At 41.0% G+C, this 23,398-nt stretch overlaps 1 protein-coding gene across 4 annotated transcripts in view; it reads left to right on the top strand.

The window, feature by feature from the left end:
- MAD1L1 (mitotic arrest deficient 1 like 1) overlaps window positions 1-23,398 on the top strand; it is a 1,068,146-nt gene that overhangs the window by 211,641 nt on the left and 833,107 nt on the right. The window lies entirely within an intron of this gene.

Below are 23,398 nucleotides of genomic sequence, written 5' to 3'. Positions count from 1 at the left end.
CTCTGATGGGCACATTTTATGTTTCGGGGCACTCTGATGGGCATCTTTTATGTTAAGGGGGCACTCTAATGGGCACATGTTATGTTAAGGGGGCACAAATAGGCACATACTGTGGAAAGGGGCACTGTGATGGGCACATGTGATAGAAAGGGGCAGTCTGATTGGCACATGTGATGCAAAGAACCACTCTGATGGGGAATATAGTGTAAAGGAGCACTCTGACGGGAAAACCTGATGTAAGGTGGCACTGTGATGGGGATACCTTATGTAAAGGGGCACCTGATGTGATGGGAATACATGATTGAAAGTTGCACTCTGATGGCTACATCTAATATAAGGGGGCACACTGATGGACACACCCTATTCGGACCTTGGCCAGAAGAAAATTTAGTGACCGAACCTCCTTGAATTTTAATTCAATACCCCTCCCTGCTCTATGGCTTGCCTTAATTTGTTTTCTTTAGAAAGTGGTCATAGTTTGAATATAGATGCCTATCCCCTGCCAGCATGCAAGGATTCTTGCTGTCTGAGTAAGCTGTGGTCTCCTTACAAGGATGTGATGCCCCATGCAGTGTCAGAGCTAGACATCTCTAATCTTCAGGGAGCATGAACTTTGCTGAATGGAAAACTTATGCTCAAATTAATCAGGAGGTGTGATGGATCTTTGCAGCAAGACCACAGAGTACAAAAATCTTTCTCTACAACTGGGGTCTCCAAACTTTCTAAACAAAGGCCCAGTTTAGGAGGGCAGGACTAGGGTCAGTGGGAAATAGAAAATGTCCTGGCATCCAGTGGGTGTAAACAATGTCCTGTCTTTTCAGTGGGAGGAATAGTACCCCATCATTGGTGTCAATGGAAGGAATTCTGCCCCATCGTTTGTGTCAGTGGGAGGAATAGTTCCCCATTGTTGGTGTCAGTGGGAGGAATTGGGCCCTTTCTTTGGTGTCAGTGGGAGGAATAGTGCCTCATTGTTTGTGTCAGTGGGAGAAATATTGTCCCTTCGTTGGTATCACTGGAAGGAGTTATGCCCCATTGTTGGTGTCAGTGGGAGGGATTGTTCCCTTTCAGTGGTGTCAGTGGAAGAAATACCGACCCACTGCTGGAGTCCGCAACAGAATTTATGCCCCATTGTTGGTTTCAGTGAATAGAATAGTGCCCCAAGTGCCGGATAAAGACAAGCAAATGGCCACATTCGGCCCCCTGGCTGCAGTTTGGAGACCACTGCTCTACAGCATGCTCGGTAGGGCTTTTCTTCTAATGATCTAACTCAGGGGTGGGCAACTGTGGCCCTCCAGCTGTTGGTGAACTACAAGTCCCATCATGCCTCTGCCTTTGGGAGTCATGCTTGTAACTGTCAGTTTTGCAATGGAACTTGTAGTTCTACAACAGCTGGAGGGCCACAGTTGCCCACCCCTGATCTAACTGCTTTCAAAAGAAAACAAACAGGAAAACTTTGTACACCTTTTATTTTGAGGTATGTGAAATGCATATTTAGCTGATTTAACCCAAAAGTTCAGTGGGGCTTTAAAGTGTAAATAAATCTAGAAAAACAAAACTTTAGTATATTGTAGCAGACTTTAGAGCATGGTTGCTGTGTGCCTTTTGTTTGCAGCCATTTCTTTGCATTCTACCGTTCCACCATTCTGTCTTATGCAGACCATAGACGGGTCAAACATCGACTGATTTTTCGAAGGAAAAAAAAAAACGAAAAATCGGTCGTTCAGCTGACGTTACCATCAACGGTTAAAAAAAATTGGCCGACAAAATCATAAAGTTCACCCCATTACTTCTGTTCCTTGCAGGTCATGGCTCATGCATGGATTTTATATCGGTAAAACGATCGGCTGATTTGCCCATCATTCCCGGGAAAATCGGCCGATTGTCAAAATTGGCCGCGAATTTTCCAACATGACCGATAAAAAAAAACTGTGCAAAAAACCCGAAAAACGGTCGACCAATTAACCCACTAACAGTGCGAAAATTGGCCAATTTTTTTTTCTTTGGCTGCAAAATTGGCTGATTTTCGACCCGTCTATGGCCGGCATAACAGGGTCCTATTAACCTCCTTAGCGGTGTTCCCGAGTGTAGCTACACTCGGGCTTACCATGCGGCGCTGCTCTGGGGGTCCCTGCAGCACTTACCTTGTCCTTCGCTCCCGCGATGTGTCCCCTCCAGCATCCCTGGCCATCTCCTCCGGCCGATGCCGGCATCCGGCTTCTGTGTTCCGGTCCCTGTGACGTCGGGACGTACGAGCGCCGGAACCGGTGGGAAATTTGAATTTTTTAAAAAATTTCATTTTTGCTGTCATTGCTATTTCAATGCATTTCACATACATTTTGTCCCTACTGCTTTGTCGTGTGCCCTGCCTGCATTTTGAATGTTCTTTCTGCCTGGAAACTTAGAAAAGTCCATGGCGTCCAAAAAGTGTCCCTTTACGTCAAAAGCGGTTTTAGACCAGCTAGAGAACAGCGATAGTAAATCAGAACCACTTGCAGAATTGAGTGATAATGATTCGTGGGGGAAATTCGTCATCAGACACTGAAAACAATTTTGCGACTTTGCTCAGCGATGTGCGAATTTGCCTCTGTATTTCAAATTTCAGTGTTTTTGGTTTGATTATATTATTGAATTAAATTTATTATTATATTATTATTTTTTATGATTATTTATTAAATTATAATTTATGATTTTGTGTTTCAAATTTTATCATACCCGGGATGTTTAATAGACTCTTGTTCGGACAGATTTCAGTGAGTTATTCCTAAAAATTACAGCCTACAATAAAAAAACTACATATTTCCATGCAAAAAAATGGTACCGCTTTCAGCACAAAAAATCGGAAAGAATCATACCGCCAGGGAGGTTAAGCTGCCCTCTGCAGCCATCCATATGTGTGCATTCCCAGACAGGCTTACAGATGGTCCTGTGACAATGATGTAATGTGTACAGTAGCATGCTTCCATACCAGAATATGTAGAAGTGACGCTGAGATGCAGAGAATGCACCTTTTATTGCATATAATTTTTAGTGATTGTGGACATTTTGCAAAAAAAAAAAATGGTAATTTCCTTAGTGGACCAGAATAAATTGCTGTAAAAACAGGTTTAATACCACAATAAAGGTCCCACACCCAGGCGTTTATAAGCCGCGCAGGTCTAAAATTGCTCAGTCGGCCATGGACATCGATAGATTAGTTATTGGTTACTTTGGGTTATGGCACAATATATTTTGCTGTGAGAGAGAGGCCACAGAACAAGCAAAACCTGATCCTGGCAGTAAAGGCTTTCATGGAAATGGCAAGCGTTGCAGCTGGGTTAATTTGATTGGCACTGCTCATTTAAAAGCCTGCCCTACTGTAAGCCTGAATCTAAGATTGGCTTTTGTGCGGCACAGTGGTAACCCACATCAGCAGCCTCACTAGCGAGTGATTTGTGTGCTTTAAAAAGCGTCACACAAGGTTTAATAACACAGGCCATTTGTGAGTGTTAAGTAGTGCTCCAGAGTCAGCAGCCAAATCTGCTCTATTATATCTTACATCAACCCAGTAGGTATTCCGCATTTACTCAAGAACAGTCTCTTCATGCTGTCTGCAGTCGGGCTTATTATAATACCGGATGAGAAATTATTCATCGTCTGCCTATTTAGCTCAAGAAGCATCACCAAGTTCTTTTCAAGAGATGCCCGGCGCTTGGCGAGTTAACTTTTCCTTCAGAACCTGAATTAAACAGGCTGGTTGCAAGGTGGCATTTTCTGAGCTCTGATTTGTAAGGTACAGAAGCCGACAAGCTAACCCAGCCACCGTCAAATGCTTTGTGACTTCGTAATTTGCTGCATAATAACCACCAGGCCACCTTTTGCGGTTCCCATTTTAAACGTCTAACAGTCTGTGTCAACCATCTGTTCTCACTTCACCCGAGATGCTCAATGTTTTCCGCCTGATGTGTCTTAAATTTTCACGGCACCTCTTCAATTAAAACAAAACCTTGCCTTGCTCAAATTGTTTATATGCAAGGAAAAAAAAAATAGTGTTTACATAAAGCTCCCTGGAAGGCAGTGAGGGTGGGGGAGGGCATTTAAATCCGCAATGAAATTTCACACTGTTTAATGTGTTCTACCTCTGGGTTTCTATTACGGTTTACTTACTGACTAAATAGCAATATGAATTTCATGTTCTTTCTGTAGTCGCTTTGGGGTAAATGGTTTTTCTTAATATTCATATATTTTTAGTGTATCTAGTTCTTGAATTGTGGATGTTTCCTTTAGGTAGAATCTCATGTTGAATATCTTTGCGGTATGTTGGGATGATTTGAAATTAAGTTTTGTTGTTACTTCACATAAAAACTGATCCCGCTATTCGGCTGATCTACCTTCAAATGGTAATTTAAAGTAGTTGTAAACCCTTTATCACATGTGTCTTCACAATAATATTGCTCCAAATTTAGATTCTCTCTGTAGTCCCATTTCCCTGCACCCAGCCTTACACAATAACAGCCAGTTTCAGTGACACCGTGTAGTTCATGTTGTCACTCACCACTCCTTGCTGCCCACAAGCTGTGATCAAAAGCATATTTGTTGGGTAGAAGGGCAGTATACAAGCTGGCGTGTGCATGTAAACAGTGGGCATTCACTTTTGCTGCTAGTAGTTTGAGTTATTCTAGGTATGAGTTTATTTACCCTTGAAAGGAAAAGATATTATATTTTCATTGAGCTCATATACTGAATTATTGCAATGTTTATCTCTGTTGATGTAGAGGGAAGGAAAATCTTCTTATCAGGGCATCAGCATATACCTCCGCAACATCTTCAGAAAATGCCCCTTTTTAACCAATGATACCACAAAGCTTCTAATTCACTCCCTGGTTATCTCTCGCCTCGACTACTGCAACTCCCTCCTCATTGGCTTACCTTTACATAGGCTATCCCCTCTCCAGTTCATGATGAATGCTGATGCCAGGCTCATCCATCTTACCAACCGTTCAGTGTCTGCTACCCCTCTCTGCTAATCCCTCCACTGACCTCCACTCGGTGTCCTCCACCCCTCTCTGCCAATCCCTCCACTGGCTTCCACTCAGTGTCCTCCACCCCTCTCTGCCAATCCCTCCACTGGCTTCCACTCAGTGTCCTCCACCCCTCTCTGCTAATCCCTCCACTGGCTTCCACTTGGCCAATGAATAAAATTCAGAATACTAACAGCAACTTACAAAGCCATCCACAACTCTGCCCCAGCTACATCACCAACCTGGTCGCAAAATATCAACCAAACTGCTCTCTTCGATCCTCCCAATACCCTCTGCTCTCTAGTTCCCAGGTAACCTCCTCCAATGCTCGCCTCAAGGACTTCTACTGAGCTTCTCTCATCCTATGGAACTCCCTACCCCAATCGGTCAGAATATTTCCTAATCCAGTGATCCCCAAACTGCGGCCCTTTGCTTCCTTTTATCCGGCCCTTGGGGTACTTTTTCATCCACTGATACCAATGATGAGGCATAATTCCCCCCACTGACACCAAACTAAGGGGCACAATTCTTTCCAATGATGACACCGATGGGGCACAATTCCTCCCAATAACACAAACTATGGGCCACAATTCCTCTCAATTAACACCAATGACGGGGCACAGTTCCTCCCACTGATGCAAACAATGGGTCACAATTCCCACTGACACCAAAAATGGGGCACTATCCCTCCTACTGTCACCAAAGATGGGGCATTGTCTATTCTCTCTGATGCGGGATGTTTTCTACTCCCAATGGCCACAGTTCGGTCTCCCTAAAGTCTGAAGGACAGTCAACTGACCCTTTGTTTAGAAAGTTTGGAGACCCCTGTCCTAATCTATCCGCCTTTTGACGATGTCTGAAAACTCTTCTCTTTAAGAAGCCTATCTTGCTTCTAACTAGTAAACTGCTTTTTATTTCCTCCATCAGCTCATCCCTCAGAGATATTACCTTTTGTATTACTTAACCCTTCCTCTTAGATTGTAAGCTCTACTGAGCAGGGCCCTCTGTTTCCTCTTGTACCAAATTGTATTAACTGTACTGTCTACCTTCAGTTTGTAAAGTGCTGCAAAACTGTTGGCGCTATATAAATCCGGTATAATAATATGTCTGTACAATCAGTCAATTGCCTGGAAATCAACATCCATACTTAACTGCTGCAAAGCTATTGTATAAAGGGAAACGCTGTGCATGCACACTTAACCTTTTTTATTCTGTAAGTAGGCTTTGCATCACAGCAATATAAAGAGGGATTCCCCATTCATTTTAACAGTCCTTATTTAACTGTAAATATTTCTCTCTTACATCAACAGCTCATTGAGGATCAACCCGAATATTCAGAAATAAAGCAGGTGCTGGCAATTTATTTACCCTCCTTGTGCCTTCATTCTCTTGAATCCTGGGTTACTCTGCATGGTAATTTTCCACTAGCTGCCCTGGTCGGCCTATGAAGAACTCATTGGTCTTCATATTGGTCCGTCACTATGCAACCTAAGTGGCCAGTAGTAAATCTGAACAGAAGCCCTGGCTTTGTACATTTTCAGAGTGGACCCTAATCATTATTAAGCATGATTAAAGCCTAAGGGCATGGCCCTTAGTTAGGTGACATCAGCCACTTCCTCCATGATCCCACCCTCTCTTCCACCCTAACGTTAATCTCCAGGGGTGGCTGAGGTTACAGGAACTGTGGGAGCTGTCACAGGCTTTCTTCAAAAATTCCCACCTGCTACATTCATTGAAGCCATACTACAGCTTCTGTGAATAAATGATTGGCAGATGATTGATGGTTTTGCCCTCTCCATTCATAGATTCTGACTGTGTTTTGGTGCACCAAAAAAAAAAAACCAATTGAAGAGAAATTAGGTTTTCAAATTGACAATGACCAATAAGATTGATTTTTGTAATAAAGACAGAAAAATAAATGTTAGAAAAAAAAATAGCAGAGGAATATTAATACTATTGGTTTACGTATGAGAGGGGTTGGAAATAAAACACCTGATGAGTAATTTTCTCCCTTTTTATATATGTGCTTCTTTTTAAAACTTTATTTTGCCGTACATCATACAGTATAGGACACAGGATTAGATATTCATGGACCCTGAGTTATAGGCTGCTACTTTCAAATGATTTGCCTCTATCCAATCACCTAGACATGACCCCCCCCTTCCCTTTGGCATACCCCTATAATCCTACCTCACTCTGTGAGACCTCAGTTTTTTGCTAGAGTGTCCTGTAGGTGAAGTCTCTATACTAAACAAAACACTAAACCGTTAATAAAATTGTGAAAATCCTTACCATTTAGGACAAGGGTGATCAATCTTTTGAAGAGCAAGGGCCACTTAAGTGAATTTGATAACTGGTCGTGGGCCACAATGAAATGAAATGGTTCAGAATTTAGTATGTTTTATTTTGAATAGTGTACTGAGCATTTTCCTGCTGCAGGCACTGAATGCCGGCGGAAGGGAGAGAAGGAGAAGCTGGCTTTAAGCAGTTGCAGAAGCAAAATGGAAAGGATCAGTTCTTGTATATGCCACACCCGACACCCCTCCTGTCCAAGTGTACAACAGGATGTGACAGGGAGGGCCACATAGGCTCCCTGGAGCATAAGGCTTGGTCACCATTGTGACCTCTGATGTTTTATCAGTGGTTGAGTAGGTGCATCTCAGCTATGGGGTTTTACTGCCCCCCCCAAATCACAAAGGCTGTTTCACACTGAAACGGGTGCAGTGCAAACCACCTGCAGGTTAGCTATGCTTTGCTTTAGACTTCTTATATATCTTTCTGAAAGCACCAAAACTCCTGGATTCAGTTTGATGTCGAGGACCACATCAGAGGGCTATGAGGGCCACAGGATGAGCACCCTTGATTTAGGGGAAAAGTCTAATTGAATTGTCATGACCTATCTCTGTAATTTAAACGATAACAGCATCTGTTCATGGAAGAGGTGTAACAGCAGGGATTACACCATATCCGCTCTTCTCTCTTTGCAGTAAAAGGAAACTACAGTTCCCATCAACCCCAGGGACTTATTGCGAATGTGGGCTGGTACCCCAGTCCTGTACATGTTGAATGTGGCTGAATTACATCTGCTTCCTCAAGAAAGAACTACAGAAGTAATGGGTCAAGACCAATGGCTGGGGGAATAAGATGCATAGCAGCCACAGGTCTTACAAACAGGAAACCAAAGAGAATTAATGGTTTGATTTGAAAACGAATAGGCTATTTCTGAGCAACTACCGAGTGAACCAGAAGATGGATGACATATTGAGTGAAGGTAGGAAATCAGCAACAAGGACGTAAAAAAGTTTTTGCCCGGAGTTCTGCTTTAAATAGTTTTTTTTTACTTTGAAATTCATCAATCAACTCTTTGCTGCGTTTTGCTACTATAACAAAAGAAACAGTTTTGGGGGGAGGAACGGGGGGAGAATAGAGTGCATTTAGAAAGAGAAATATGTGGCTTCCAGTTGGACAGTAAATTTGGACCAGTACGTTTGTCTAACATGAAGCATAATTTCCTTGCTGCATTCTGACCCACCTCTGTTCCTTAGCTAGCTGTCATTTAGGCTTCAAATGTGCTCTTTAACCTTCTTTAACTAGTGAAGTACACTTCTCAAAAAAATTAAAGGAACACTTTTTAATCAGAGTATAGCAAGTAAATTAACTCCTGGGATATTGATCTGGTCAGTTAAGTAGCAGAGGGTGTTGCTGATCAGTTTCAGCTGCTTTGGTGTTAATGAAATTAACAACAGGTGCACTAGATGGGCAACAATGACACAACCCCCAAAACAGGAATGGTTTTACAGATGGAGGCCAATGACATTTTTTACTCCTCATTTCTCACCGTTTTTCACTAGCTTTGCATTTGGCTAGGGTCAGTTTCCCAACTGGTAGCATGAGGTGATACCTGGACCATACAGAGGTTCCACAGGCAGTCCAGTTCCTCCAGGATGGCAGATCAATACGTGCAATTGCCAGAAGGTTTGCCTCACATCACAGTCTCAAGAGCATGGGGGAGATTCCAGGAGACAGGCAGTCTCTCTAGGAGATCTGGACAGGGCTTTAGAAGGTCCTTAATCCATCAGCAGGACCGATATCTGCTCCTTTGTGCAAGGAGGAACAGGATGAGCACTGCCAGAGCCCTACAAAATGACCTCCAGCAGGCCACTGGTGTGAATTTCTCTCACCAAACAATCAGAAATAGACTTCTTGATGGTGGCCTGAGGGCCCGATGTCCTCTAGTGTGCCCTGTGCTCACTGCCAGGCACCATAGAGCTCAATTGGGATTTTCCATTGAACACCAGAATTGGCAGGTCCACCACTGGCGCCCTGTGCTTTTCACAGATGAGAGCAGGTTCACCCTGAGCACATGTGACAAACATGAAAGGGTCTGGAGAAGCTGTGGAGAACATTATGCTTCCTGTAACATTGTTCAGCATGACCGTTTTGGTGGTGGGTCAGTGATGGCCTGGGGAGGCATATCCATGGAGGGACGCACAGATCTCTACAGGCTAGGCAATGGCACCCTGACTGCCATTAGGTATCGGGATGAAATCCTTGGACCCATTGTCAGACCCTACGCTGGTGCAGTGGGTCCTGGGTTCCTCCTGGTGCATGACAATGCCCGGCCTCATGTGGTGAGAGTATGCAGACAGTTTCTGGAGGATGAAGGAATTGATACCATTGAATGGCCTCCACATTCGCCTGACCTAAATCCAATAGAACACCTCTGGGATATCCTTTTTTCGGTCCATCTGCCGCTGCCAGGTTTCACCTCAGACTAGGAGCTCAGTGATGCCCTGGTCCAGATCTGGGAGGAAATACTCCAGGACACCATCTGTCGTCTCAGTAGGAGCATGCCCTGACGTTGTCAGGCATGCATACAAGCATGTGGGGGTAATACAAACTACTGAGAACCTTTTTGAGTTGCTGCAATGAAATTTCAGCAGAATGGACAAACCTGCTGCATCATTATTTCACTTTCATTTTTTGGTTGTCTTTAAATTCAGTGCTCTCTAGTTTGATACTTATCATTTCCATCAAACGATGGGGCATCCTTACGTTCCTAACACATTACCCAATCCATATCAGTATAGATATCCAGCATGATATTTTTCCCAATTGAGATTTGAAGTGTTTTCAGTGTCCCTTAAATTTTTTGGAGCAGTGTATATTCTTTTCCTGTGTGGTTGTATTTTAGCGGAGATGGGAGAGTAGAGTGTTGTGTCCTTGACTGATACTAACTTTTTTTCAGTAGATACTTGTCTTGGGTTCAGGGTTACTTTCATTTCTGTCACTTTGTATAGAAGATATCACCAGAGCTGTATAAAAATTCCTAAAGTTGACTGTCTCTTAAAATGCACTCTTCGTTGGAATCGGTAAAGCCAATACCTTAGTTATGGAATTACATTAGGTGAAACTTCCATAATTTTGAATCACTATGTTGCCATGAAGTTGCAATCAGGACCTCTTTCTTCACCCATTTTGAAGAAGTAATGCTTTGACTGCTTACTCTGTTGGAGGGGTTGTGGTTGAATAACACACCTGCACTACACTGCACCTAAGCACAGCAAACCAAAAATGCTATTTAATTCATTTTTAATATTCAAAGCAAACTCATCTCTGTTTTGTCTTGTTGAGATGTCAATTTAAAAAACACTTCCCTAGAATCTCTGGCTATAGCCATCTTGAGTGAATACAGATTATTCATGTAGTGTTTACTTCTTGGAATCCATCTGCCCTTAACTCAGACACACAAGCAGGAGATTATTCTTAGCTGAGAAAACCCCTCCTGCCACCCTGAAGACTCCTGGAATTTATGACATCATTTGCCTAGGTCTGAAAACCAGGAACTGAAGAAATGTAAATAAAACCCAAAACATCTTTTTACAAATTCTAGTAGCATAAGGATTAAAAATAGTAAATGTTTGCGAGAGTGAAGATCTGCTTTAAATTTTTTATGTTATGTTATTGTGAATAACACATGGAGCCTGTTCACAGTGTATTTACAGTAGAATTCACAAGTTAAAAACCGTTTGTCCGAATGCCTTGTGTGTTTTTTTTTTTTTTGTCTGGTTCACCTCCTGCTTTGCCTTTAACCATAATATAGAACACCATACAAGTGTGTTACAAACATGTGAAGCACATATGTGTGGGAGAGGGTAATTTAAATGCACAGTACAAATTTCCCAGCATTCCTAGACAGCAAGGATGACTTTTTTTAATATGTCAATTTTTTTTTTAAGGCAGAGGTATCTCTGGCTTACATTTCTAAATATATTCATCAATGTGCATTTGAACTAGATCATTGTGTGGCAGTTTCAAACCAGAACAGAGTGCTCTGCAGAATTGGAAAGGTTCGTTGGACCAAACGCAGAGCAGCAATTCAGGCAAAGTGTGTTACTGAGACTAAGTGTGTGTGTGTGTCTATGTGTGTATATATGTGTGTGTGTATATGTATGTGTGTATGTGTGTATATATATATATATATATATATATATATATATATATATATATATATATATATACATATATATATATATATATATATACATATATATATATATATATATATATATATATATACATATATATATATATACATATATATATATATATATACATATATATATATATATATATATATATATATATACATACATATATATATATATATATATATACATACATATATATATATATATATATATATATATATATACACCTGACATGTAACATGTCTCTCTTGGTGCAATGGAGACTACCCAATCTCCAATATATAGAAACAAAAGGAGTCCAGTCTGCAGTACCTCATATGTAGGCCCCGGTTCACACTGGCACGACTTCTAATGCGACTTGAGTCGCACACCTTTGCTTGACAAGGGAAATCCTATTGTTTTCAATGGTGCCCATTCTAATCAATGCAACTCAGAGCTGTGCGATTTTGGAAAAGGTTCCTGCAATTTACAGTGGAACTTGGTCCCATAGAATATGCAGACTCACATCAAAGTTGCGTGTTGTACATAATCACCTTGTAAATCACATCCAAGTCATATCTCAGTAGTGTGAACCAAGCCTAGATGTACGGGGTGCTGCATACTGGACTACTTTTCCATATATATATATATATACAGTATATATATATATATATATATATATATATATATATATATATTTTTTTTTTTTTTTTTTTTTCTTTCAGATAAAGTGAAAGCATGCTTACCTGCCAACCTAGCCTATTTCTCAAGATACTACATATGAAAAATCTAGCAAATATGAAAAGCAGTTCTCATGCACAGATGTCAAATACATTTGCTAGTACATGTGAAAACAGCAGGCTGTTTAAGGATGGCTTTGTAACATATTCATTAAGCTGCATATTTGTAGTATACACAGTGGGGGACGATTATTAAGCAAGATTGTCTAAACAAGAGTAGTGAGACCGTTCCATTCATAAATTTCTGCCTCTGCTGCTAAAATGTTATGGAGACAAAATTACGCCTGCCCCTGACCACATCTTAATTGTGAGTCTTTTGAATGAAGATCTGTTTCAACAATAGTGGTTAATCTATTGTAGACCTCTGCTTGCATCCCAGGTTTGCAGGCGCATAGAATTTGCTGTCCAACAGGCTGCCTGATCTATGTCTAAATTTGTTGCAAGTTTGCTTGATAAATATCAATCCATGTACATACATTTAGCTTTACTGCTAATGTAGTCGTATAAGTGGAATTAATTCTCCCAGGAGGCTGCAGAGCTCTTCATGAGTCTGTCTTCTCTAAAATGTTTACTTAGCCAATAAAACATTTCTTTCTATTCTTTTGGTTCCACAGACAAACACAACGCTCACAATGGAGAGCTGGTGGGCGCATTAAGAGCTGGTTCAAACTTGTGCGGGCACAGGAACCCATTCATTTAAATGGGCTGCTGTCTGCATTTTCCTCAAAAAAAGGTGTATGCTCCTTTTTAAAAACATGGCTGCGAGATAATTGCATGGTCTTTTTGACCATGCAATTTTCCCTGCTGTTCCCGCTCCCACAAGCGTGCTGTGGGCTGAGATGTGTGGTGGTGCCGTTCGGAATGAATGGCAGCCCCAGGAATCTCGTAAGAGCAGCACAATCTGACTGCTAGTGGTTGTGGGTATGGAAACAGAAGAGATTCCCACTCCCGCAACCATCCCACACTCTGTGAACTAGGGCTTTGTGTACATCTTTACCTTACCTGTTTGCACCTGTTTTTGCTGCTTGAAAGAAGAGATTGAAATATACGTCTGCACTACCAAAGAGACAGTCTGTTGCTTTTCCATTGATTTCAGTTAAACATGAACTCTAACTACTGGTCTGTGGCCCTGAAGGCAATGGAGGTATTCCCTTTAATTTTGTAGAGATACAAATATATGGGGTTTTTGTGCAGACACCCTTTAAACATACATCTTGTTACTGTTTGAATTTTTTTTTTCCATCTCCCTTGTTGGGCATCCAACACTGGATGTTGGCATCTACACAAAATATAGTTCAGATGGAGGTTTTAGTGCAAAACATTAACTGAAACAAGCTTTGGATTATTCTAAATGTACAACTGTGTGCTGTTCTTTTATATGTACAGTGGAATGATGTTTGTTTGTGTATTTGTTACTTTAAGGATGAGAATTGCAAAAGCGCTTGACAGCTGCTGCAAACACTGAACACCTGTCTCTGCCTTATGCTCTGTGCACAGTGGCCAGCCCATTATTGGGACACTTTAACAGGCTTAAAAATTACAGTGTACATCAATTCTTTCATGTAAACACAGTCCGGAAAGCCGCAAATGTCTTGTTTTCTGAGCGGCGACTGAAGTATTTTTTCTAAGTAATCACAAGTCATCATATTAAACGTTTGCTGGAAAATTGTTTTCTAAAGATTGTTAAAGCATACCTAATAATGTTTGGATATTAAATGGGACTTCCTTTTTTGTAACGTGTGTCAATGTGATCAGCATAAAGTAGATCTAATGTCAAAGCTTTCTTTAATTTTGAATAGAGTAGCTGGGTTTTAAAACAGATGTCTGTTTTTTTTTTTTTTTTTCCTTGACATCTGTCTCATTATAGGAATGGCCCTTTACTATTTATGTCCTGTAGACTAAAGTGGAAAAAAGAGGGTGTAAATACAACAAGCGTCCCCATTGGATTATTTCTCCTCTATTCTGTTCTGTTAGCAACTCAAAATCTGCCGTCCCCCTTCATTGCGGGTGACATTAAAGTGTTACTAAACCTGTGACCCTGCAGTCACTATATCTGGTCTCCCACAGTACACAAAAAATGAAAATGCAATTATTTTAGTAAATAGACATTGCTGAATATCGTATCCCATTAACAATATATAGCAGTTCTTAGACTTCTGTCAGAGTCCATCTGAGCACTGGCTAAATCTTGTAGGAGGAGTTTTCATTTTGCTTTGACTGTCCTATGACGCTGCATGACCCCTGGCCCTCTGAACAGTGCTGATTGGCCCTGTGTCGATCACATGCATCCTCCTAAAGAAAAAAAAACTCTAGCCATATACACTAAACTGAGCATGTGCAGAGTGACTCCTAGAGCTGTCAGTAAAAGGATTGGAGACAGTAGAAGAAGGGGAGGATCAGAGAAGATAGAATCAAGCAGTTTTCTTACACGATGCAGAGGAATAACCCCTTATATTCCACAGTCAGTATAACAAGCATATTTTACTGCTTATACAGACTGATTTTACTGTTGTGGATTTAGTAACACTTTAATGATTAGGGCAACTAGAGGGAAAAACCTGATAGGGATTATAATGCTTCATCAAAAAAAAAAAATGTTTTGCCTTTAGTTATACATAAAAGTGGACCTAAAGGGGAAGAACATCAAACTATGAACAGGTATGCTTTTTAGCTCAGAGGAGACGGAATAAAAAAAAAGTACCTACCTGTTTGCCATCCTCCTTAGAATATACAGTGCGTTGCGTAGGTACAACTCGGGGAACATTGTCAGCACTGTGCCTGTGCATCCAGATACATGAACTCCTGTGAGGTTACATCATCTTATGCTGTCTATTCAGGATTGCTCAACACCTGGCATGTCACAGCCACGGCAGTCTAAATACAATAGTTGTCAGAGGGGAATCTTCCATCCATGCTGTTTAGAGTGGATGGGGAAATAGAGTGATGTCTCATTCAGTCTACAAAGTTGAGTATGGGTAGCTGTGTATGGGTAGCCTTAAACTGTAAGTGTGTAACCTATGTGAAAATTATGCTACCTACAAGTACCCATGTACATTCCTACAAGTACTGGGATCCAGATCAATTCTTGGCTTCCCGGGCCAGCTTGTAAACTCATAGATTCTCAAATTCTCAGTGACTGTGCTAAGCCTTGCCCCCTGCTAACACTAAACCTCACTTTACCATTACAAATTCCAATAACTTGCCAGGTGAACACAATTCCAATACCAATACATCATTAAATGGTAAATGTTGGAGGTTAAGTTTTGTCTGTACTTTGCCAGTGTATGTCCATTGCACAGGCGGTCCCTTGGCATGTATGTAGCAATTGATTTGATGGTACAGCCCCATTAGCACTTGTGAATGGGAATGTGTGCGATTACCCATGGGAGACTCAGTGGGGATTCATGCGAATAGATGTGGGTGGAAATTCCCTTTGAAAGCAATGGGAGTCTGACTTTGCCCACAGCTATATATGGCCATTCGTATATAATCGTTCATGCAACAATTAACTGCAGATTATCAGGCCTGGATGCAGACTGTCTGTATTGATGTCTGATCATCCACAGTTAATTGTTTACATGCGAACAGTCACAAATAGCTGCTGGCATGGACAGTCTCCCTTTGCTTTCAATAGGGCTTTTTGCCTGCACCTATTTACGTGGGTCCCCGCTGAGTCTTCTGTGGCTAATCTCAAACTGTTCCATTCGCAAGTGTGAAAATACAATTTAAGATCAACTGTTTACAGTATACTGGATTTCTTGTTTAAAGGTTTAGTCACCCCTTTGATAAAAAAAATAAAAAATTATAAATGCTCATATATTTGAAGAAAAAGAAAAGTGCATTTGTTTTTCTACAGCTCAGCCTGCAAAGCATTGCAACCATGATCAGTGGATTGCAGGTGCAATGCCAAGCTCCTGCAGACTCCTTTGTGTCCTTACCAAGGTACAGACTTTTAGTTAGCTAGAGAGCTGGAGGAGATGGCAATGGATTACCAGTACAGAGATCACTGCACTTGTATAACATTGGGAACTGTGAATGAATAACACTGCTGTGTGCGGGTGGATCCATGCACAGCCGTGCTGATTTAAAATCTGACCCTAAATATGGGTATATCATGGTCCTAGTGATGGAGTTAGCACTCATACATTTGTTTGGGTACATGTTTAGGGAACATACATATTATTATTATTATACAGTATTTATAAAGTGCCAACAGTTCGCTCAGCGCTGTACATTATAGTGGGAGACAATACATGCGACAGTACAATAACAATACAATGTGAAACACCCTGCTGTGTTTTTACTGGTGTGGATAACTAAGTAACTTTATTTTCTTTATAAATGATGCATATATTTTTTTTTAATTTGCATGTATTTTAAATAACACTATCTAGTTAGGGGTTTGGACATTTTGAAAAAAAGTACTTGTCCAGGGACTAAATTGGGGCCCCAATCTGCTTATCCCTCATGACAAGCTACTTGTGCAGATAAAAAAACAAAAAAATTTAACCAAAACTGTATTTAAATTGGAGGTGATTTTAGGAATGTCTGGGGCTTTTAAAAACAAAAGAGGCTTTATGGCGACTTAAATGTGTAATATTTTTAACATTGCGATGTTAATATCCTCTTTCCCTCCCTGCCTGTCTCCAGCACAGCATCTGGGGATTAGCAGGTAGGAGAGAGACCTTGCAGTGTAATGAGCACCGATTGGCTGCTCATCAGGAAAAGGTGGGTCAGGGCTTATACTTTATCCCTTTCGCTGCCAGAGCCATTTTTGCTTTTTCGCTACCAGAGCCGTTTTTGCTTTTTCGCTGCCAGAGCCATTTTGGCGTTTTTTGCACACGTTTAAAAAATCGTTTTAGGCCCGAAAATTACATAAAACCCCCAAACATTATATTCTGAAAGCAGAGACCCTAGAGAATAAAATAGCGGTAGTTCCAATTTTTTTATGTCGTATGATATTAGCGCAAAATTTCAGTAAAAAATACAAGTTAATTGTAGAGCACCAAAAAGCAATAAATTGCCTTTTTTTGTAAAATATAAAAGATGAAGAAGTTTCAGCGAGTAAATAGATATTCAGCTTGTCAAACCTTCAATTTGTGCGTGCTCGTGAAATCACAACGAACTTCAGTACCCTGTATTTTCTATAGGTTGACACTTTTCAAGCTCCTTATAGCTCACCAGTTTAGCATTACGGAGGAGTTCTGGTGCTGAATTATTGCTCTCATTCTGGTGTGCATGGCTATATGTAACATAAGTATCGCAATTGATGGTTTCATGCGTAGACTTTTATGTTTGTTCATGCATATATGTGGGGGCCTCAATATTTTTTTTTTTGGGTGGGGTGGTATGTGCTTGGGTGTAACTTTAATTTTTTACAATAAAAAAAAATACAAAAACGTTTTTATTTGGACTTTGTCCCCTGTGTGATGATTTTTGGTGACAGGTTCTCTTTGAAACATCCAAGGTCTTAAATACCTTGGATGTCTCCCGTCTGCTCCACTGGGGATTATTCTTTCCCGGGGATTGCATTACAATCTCTAAACGGGGACCCGGTAGTGATATCACGTCACTTCTGGGTCAGCAGAAGAAGGGAAGCAGACTTGTCCGCTCTTCTCCTTGCGCTCTAGCCGACAGCTAGCCAGGCCCGAAGATGAGCCCGGGAGACCTCATGCTGACTGGCATGGTGTGGAAGCAATCGGCGGCAGCGCTGCTGCCGATTGCTTCACATGACAGATGAGGTAGAAAGAAATGACCTGCCTGGTGCCCAGTACTACATGTCCCGGGCATTGGGTGATAGGAATCCAACATCCCTGAGTTATGCAAATTTTCCCTCTAGTATGCAATTAAAGCTGAACTCCCATCTGCTAAATACACAGTTAAAATATGAGGTGTATTCAAGTCAAAGCGGGATTTTTAATTTTATGGGTATAAAAAGGGATGCTAGAGTGGCGATACTACATGCAGTAGTAAGTGGCAAGTGTGTCCTATTACTTCTAGGTAGCGCACATATCACAGCCAGTCCAGAGACTATTAATCAAGATGACAGACAGCAGTGTTTGTGTGCATGGAACTACGTGTGGTGATGAAGTTTCTTGTGAACGAAGGCGTAAAATCCACGGATATCTGCAGAAGGCTTCAAGCACAGTACAGTGGTCAGCCGCAGTAAGACATTTGAATGATGTAAGCATTTCAAAGATGGCTGTATGTCCATTAGTGAAGATCCCGGCCATGGTGGTTCCCAGCCCACAGCAGTCAGTCCTGTGAACATTCAGCGCGCGGAACGCCTGATCCTGGATAATTGACACATAATCTGTTGTGAAATTGCACAAGAGACAAATCTTTCTGTGGGAACGGTGAAAACAATTATAATGAAGTAAAGCCGTCTGTCCTAGGATAGTTCAGGCGTACTAACAAATCTTTCTATGCTGAAGCTTTCCAGGCATTGGTTAAACATTGGAATAAGTGTATAAATGTAGCAGGGGAGTATGTTAAAAAATAAATGCAGTTTCTACTCTTTGAAATTTGTGATTTTATTATGTAAATGGGCAGCACAGTGGCTAAATGGTTAGCACTTCCGCCTGGCAGTACTAGGGTCGTTGGTTCGAATCCCAGCAACGGCACCACCTGCCTGGAGTATGCATGTTCTCCCTGTGCCTGCGTGGGTTTCCTCCGGGTACTCCGGTTTCCTCCCACACTCTAAAAAAGACATGCTGGTAGGTTAATTGGATCCTGTCTAAATTGGCCCTAATATGTATATGTATGAATGTAAGTTAGGGACCTTAGATTGTACACCCCTTGAGGGTTAGGGACTGATGTGAATGTAAATTGACGGTGCTATATAAGTACCTGAAATAAATAATAAAAATATAAACTCAAAGGTCCTAGTTTGACTTGAACATCCCTCGTACATACTGTATATATGAGCTGTTTTACCTGGCCAAAGTATTTACCATGCTAATAATAATACAGCCAGCCTGGTGACCTGACTTTTCTCACATACAGTGAAGCAGCACAGCGAGGTCACCTGCCTGTGCCCCAGTTTGTGATTGGACAGTGAAGGAGCAGCAGCAGAGATGATCTTTCTGCTTTCTTATCCTTTCAGCATATTTTTTGTTAGCACATTTGCACACTAGACTCCAAATTGGCCCTTAGTAATGCCCTCCCCTTACCAGTCTGATTTCTGCTGTGTAGGGTATTACAAGAAGACAAAATCAAGTCAAATTATAGTATTCATACTACTTGCTTTTAAAATAAATATATTTGTAATGTAACGGGGTTCGCTCAGCAGCGGGTGTGTGTGACCCCCTGGATGGGTGCACAACATAAAAACACAGGCACAGCACAACAACAGTGGAGGTGAAAAACAAAAAGGTGCAGTTTATTTACAATATGTATAGGAAAACACCCAAACAAAAAAGAAACCTCAAATAAAATCCTGGCCAACTTGGCTACTTACTGTACAAACAGCTTGCCTAGCTACCCACTAGATACAGCCTGATGCTATACCTAGTTGCTAGTAGTTGGAGGCTAGCCACACAGGCTTTTGTCTCCCTGCACACAGATAAGTGGTTGCTCCCCAGTCACTTCAGGCACAGATCTGGTTCCAGGTTGGAGCAACTCCCTAAGCAAGCTGGGAGGTTTGATACCAGCCTTAATGAGCCCACTACCCTCAGCTGGGCTCATTACCTCAGTGCGGAAGGACTCAGCACTTCCCTCTAGTGGAACAAATCCCCATAAAGTCTGAACCTTGGACAAATGTATCGTCCATCCAGGATGCAACCAGGTGATTTCACCTGCCTACTGTCACAGTAAATACATAAATTTTTTCAGCCTGGATTTCAGTTTTAAAATCTTCTGTGTGTTACCCTCTGTAGTCCTCTTCTTTTTTTATTTATTTCAGGTACTTATATAGCACCATCAATTTACACAGCACTTTACATATATATTTAAATTCACATCAGTCCCTAACCCTCAAGGGGCGTACAATCTAAGGTCCCTAACTCACATTCATACATACACATACTAGGGCCAATTTAGACAGGAGCCAATTAACCTACCAGCATGTCTTTGGAGTGTGGGAAGAAACTGGAGTACCTGCAGGAAACGCACGCAGGTACAGGGAGAACATGCAAACTCCAGGCAGGTGGTGACATGGTTGGGATTCCAACCAATGACCCTAGTACTGCCAGGCAGAGGTGCTGCACTGTTCTTGCATACCTGCGTGAAGTCGCTGGTACTATGTAAATAATGAAAATTGGTGAACAAGCCCATTTACTAACATAAAGCGTGTACTAATGATTTTGCAGTAAGTCTCTTTCACATGATTATCACACGTTGTGTAATAACTGTTATAACTACATTTCATGGACAATACATTGGGGCGTTTTATTATGCTGATGTTTCTTGAGAAAGGTATGTTTGGCCGTTATTACTATTCAGGTTTTCCTTAAGCTGTAGCATTTAGAGATTTTTAAGCTCCGGATGATGTCTGCTTTAATTAAAAGGTGATTTTTAGTTCAAATGTAGAATAGTTTTGTTCTTGGCTTTTCCTTTGTGCCCTTCACTCGCCTTGTCACGTGCTCTCTTCTGGTGAGAACAGCTACAATTAAGAACTTCAGATTGATCTCTCATGAAAGATCCACCTGGGAGGCTCATGAAAGGAATTGAAGTTTGGGCAGGCGGTTCGGTGGATTAGGCTGTCTGTCTACCTCATTGTTTTCTGTAGTTTATCTAACAAAGGATTTATCAAGAGTTTCACACATTAAAGTAGGTTACTTAAACTATCTACTTTTGATATAAGCTATGTTTTAAAGGGGAAATGCCACCTATTCCAGTATTTGTTACATAGCATTTATTGTAAGAGAACAGTATTGCTGTATGAAATCGAGAGGGTTACACGGGGCAGGGATCCTGTGTTGGGTACCCATGTCTAAAAAAATGATCTTGCCCCAATTTGATTGGTTGGTTGCTGTGCAATTTTCTACCTGTAGGACCTTAAAGTGTATTTCCATTTTTACAGTTAATTTTGAGAGAACCCAATTATGTTTGAGTTGCATTCACAAACCATACCCAGAATATTACAAAAATATATACAATAATAAATAAATAATACAATCTTACCTTTTTAGTTGTTTCTCATGAAAAAAGCCTCACGGATGACTGTAAGCATTTCTGAATAATATCAGTTGGTCTGTCCCATATACAGACAGTAGTATATTGTACAGACGTTTCCTCTCATTAACACAGTTATAAGCCCAGATTTTTAAATCTTTAATCTCATATTAGGACCGACTGTGTTCATATCTGGGCAGCACAGTGGCTAAATGGTTAGCACTTCCGCCTGGCAGTACTAGGGTCATTGATTCGAATGACCCTAGTACTGCACCTCCTGCCTGGAGTTTGCATGTTCTCCCTGTGCCTGCGTGGGTTTCCTCCGGGTACTCTGGTTTCCTTCCACACTCCGAAGACATGCTGGTAGGTTAATTGGTTCCTGTCTAAATTGGCCCTAATATGTGTATGTATGAATGTGAGTTAGGGACCTTAGATTGTACACCCCTTGAGGGTTAGGGACTGATGTGAATGTACAATATATATATATGTAAAGCACTGCGTAAATTGACAGCATATATAAGTACCTGAAATAAATAAAATATCTTCTTTACAGTTGATAATGAGATCTGCCAGCACTACAGATGGCGTTAAAGCCGAAGTCCAGGTTTCATTTCACTTTAAGTAGTTTTTTTGCGCCAAGCTGGCCTAAATGAATTCGTTCCATGACAAAGTATTCTGCCAGTGTCAGAATTGCATCATACTGTGGTAACATCCGCTACATACAGTTTGCATCTCTGTGTTCCTGCATTATCAGGGCAACCTCCCATCTGCTGCCGAAACAATGTTGAGTTCTCAGCCATTCAGAGGAAGCCTTATATTTTTATTCTGTTAATCAGGTTACCTCTGAGTGGTCGAAGTGGATATCATGATGTCATCTGCTCACCTGTCCACCTTGGCCAGTCAGAGAGAGCCTTGCGTTCTTTGATAAAATACAAGGCTTCTTCTGAATAGCTTAGAAGCACTCAGCCCGGCTTGATTTTTTTCCGTAGCGGAAGGGAAGTAGCACGCGATTCTGCCAAAACACAGTGCTGCAAACACTACAGTATGTTCTTTATGCATGCAGTGTATTCTACAGTATGATACAGCAATGACAATAACAGAATAACTTGGTTATGGAGATGGTTTGTCTGGGCCAGCTTGGTTTTTCTGTTTCATACATGCAGTAGACTTTATCTGCCATAGATATGATTATCCATATATACAGTCAAACATAGCAGCAACCTGACAGAAAACCTTTATTATGTGGTTGTACAGAAGTGCATGCACGTGCTGTTGCTTCTATTTCAGCTCTCCAACATCAGAGCATCATACTGTATCTAGCAAGATTGGAAGTCTAAAGCGGTTGTATAAGGCCCACATATTTGCTGAGAACTTAAGTGACCTTTCTTATCACTGTTCTCAGAATGCCTAAAAGCATTTTTTAAAAAAAATATTTCTTATGTTAGATATTTCTCAGGAAAAGGTGTCATGGCGGACTGCAAGGTTTTTGGAATACTGTTTAGAGCGAGTCTGTCCCAAGTCTGTCTTAATTAACATACTATAAAAGATGCCCAGCCCCTACACCTTTACTCTTTGTTAAGACAGTGGTCAAATCTAGTTGGAAGTTATAATGAAAGCTTGCCTGCCCAGTACAGACAGGGTTAATCATGGCAAACACAGCTGCCTAACCCTCTCATAAACAAAGAAAACTACCTAGAATTTCTCTTTGATGCAGGGTTAAGAACAGAGCATCTAAAAAGGTAAGCTACAATTATAATTATTTTTTTTTAAGTTATGCTATGTGTATGGAGACATATTAAATATAAAGTAGGTGTCATCCCAATATGACTGCAAAAGTGGGAGTACACCTTAAGGCTTTGGTGTCTTATTAGCATGGCCTAGCACATTGCTTCAATATTATCTACTGAAAAGTATTAAAGACAATCTTATCAGCTATTTTAAACGTTTAAAATCTAAAATGGCTAAGAGCAGAAACCAAAAAGTGGCTGCTATTGCCTGTTCTCTTTGTTAGCCAGGGACCTTTCCTATGTATATCTGTCTGGTTTGGCTTTACTTCCCCGAGTTCAGGGATCTTTCC

This window comes from Staurois parvus, unplaced genomic scaffold (genome assembly GCF_062004578.1).
Source record: "Staurois parvus isolate SC_StPar_1 unplaced genomic scaffold, SC_StPar_1.0 ptg000018l, whole genome shotgun sequence".
Classification (NCBI taxonomy): Eukaryota; Metazoa; Chordata; class Amphibia; order Anura; family Ranidae; genus Staurois; species Staurois parvus.
This window is presented reverse-complemented; position numbering and strand designations above follow the sequence as displayed.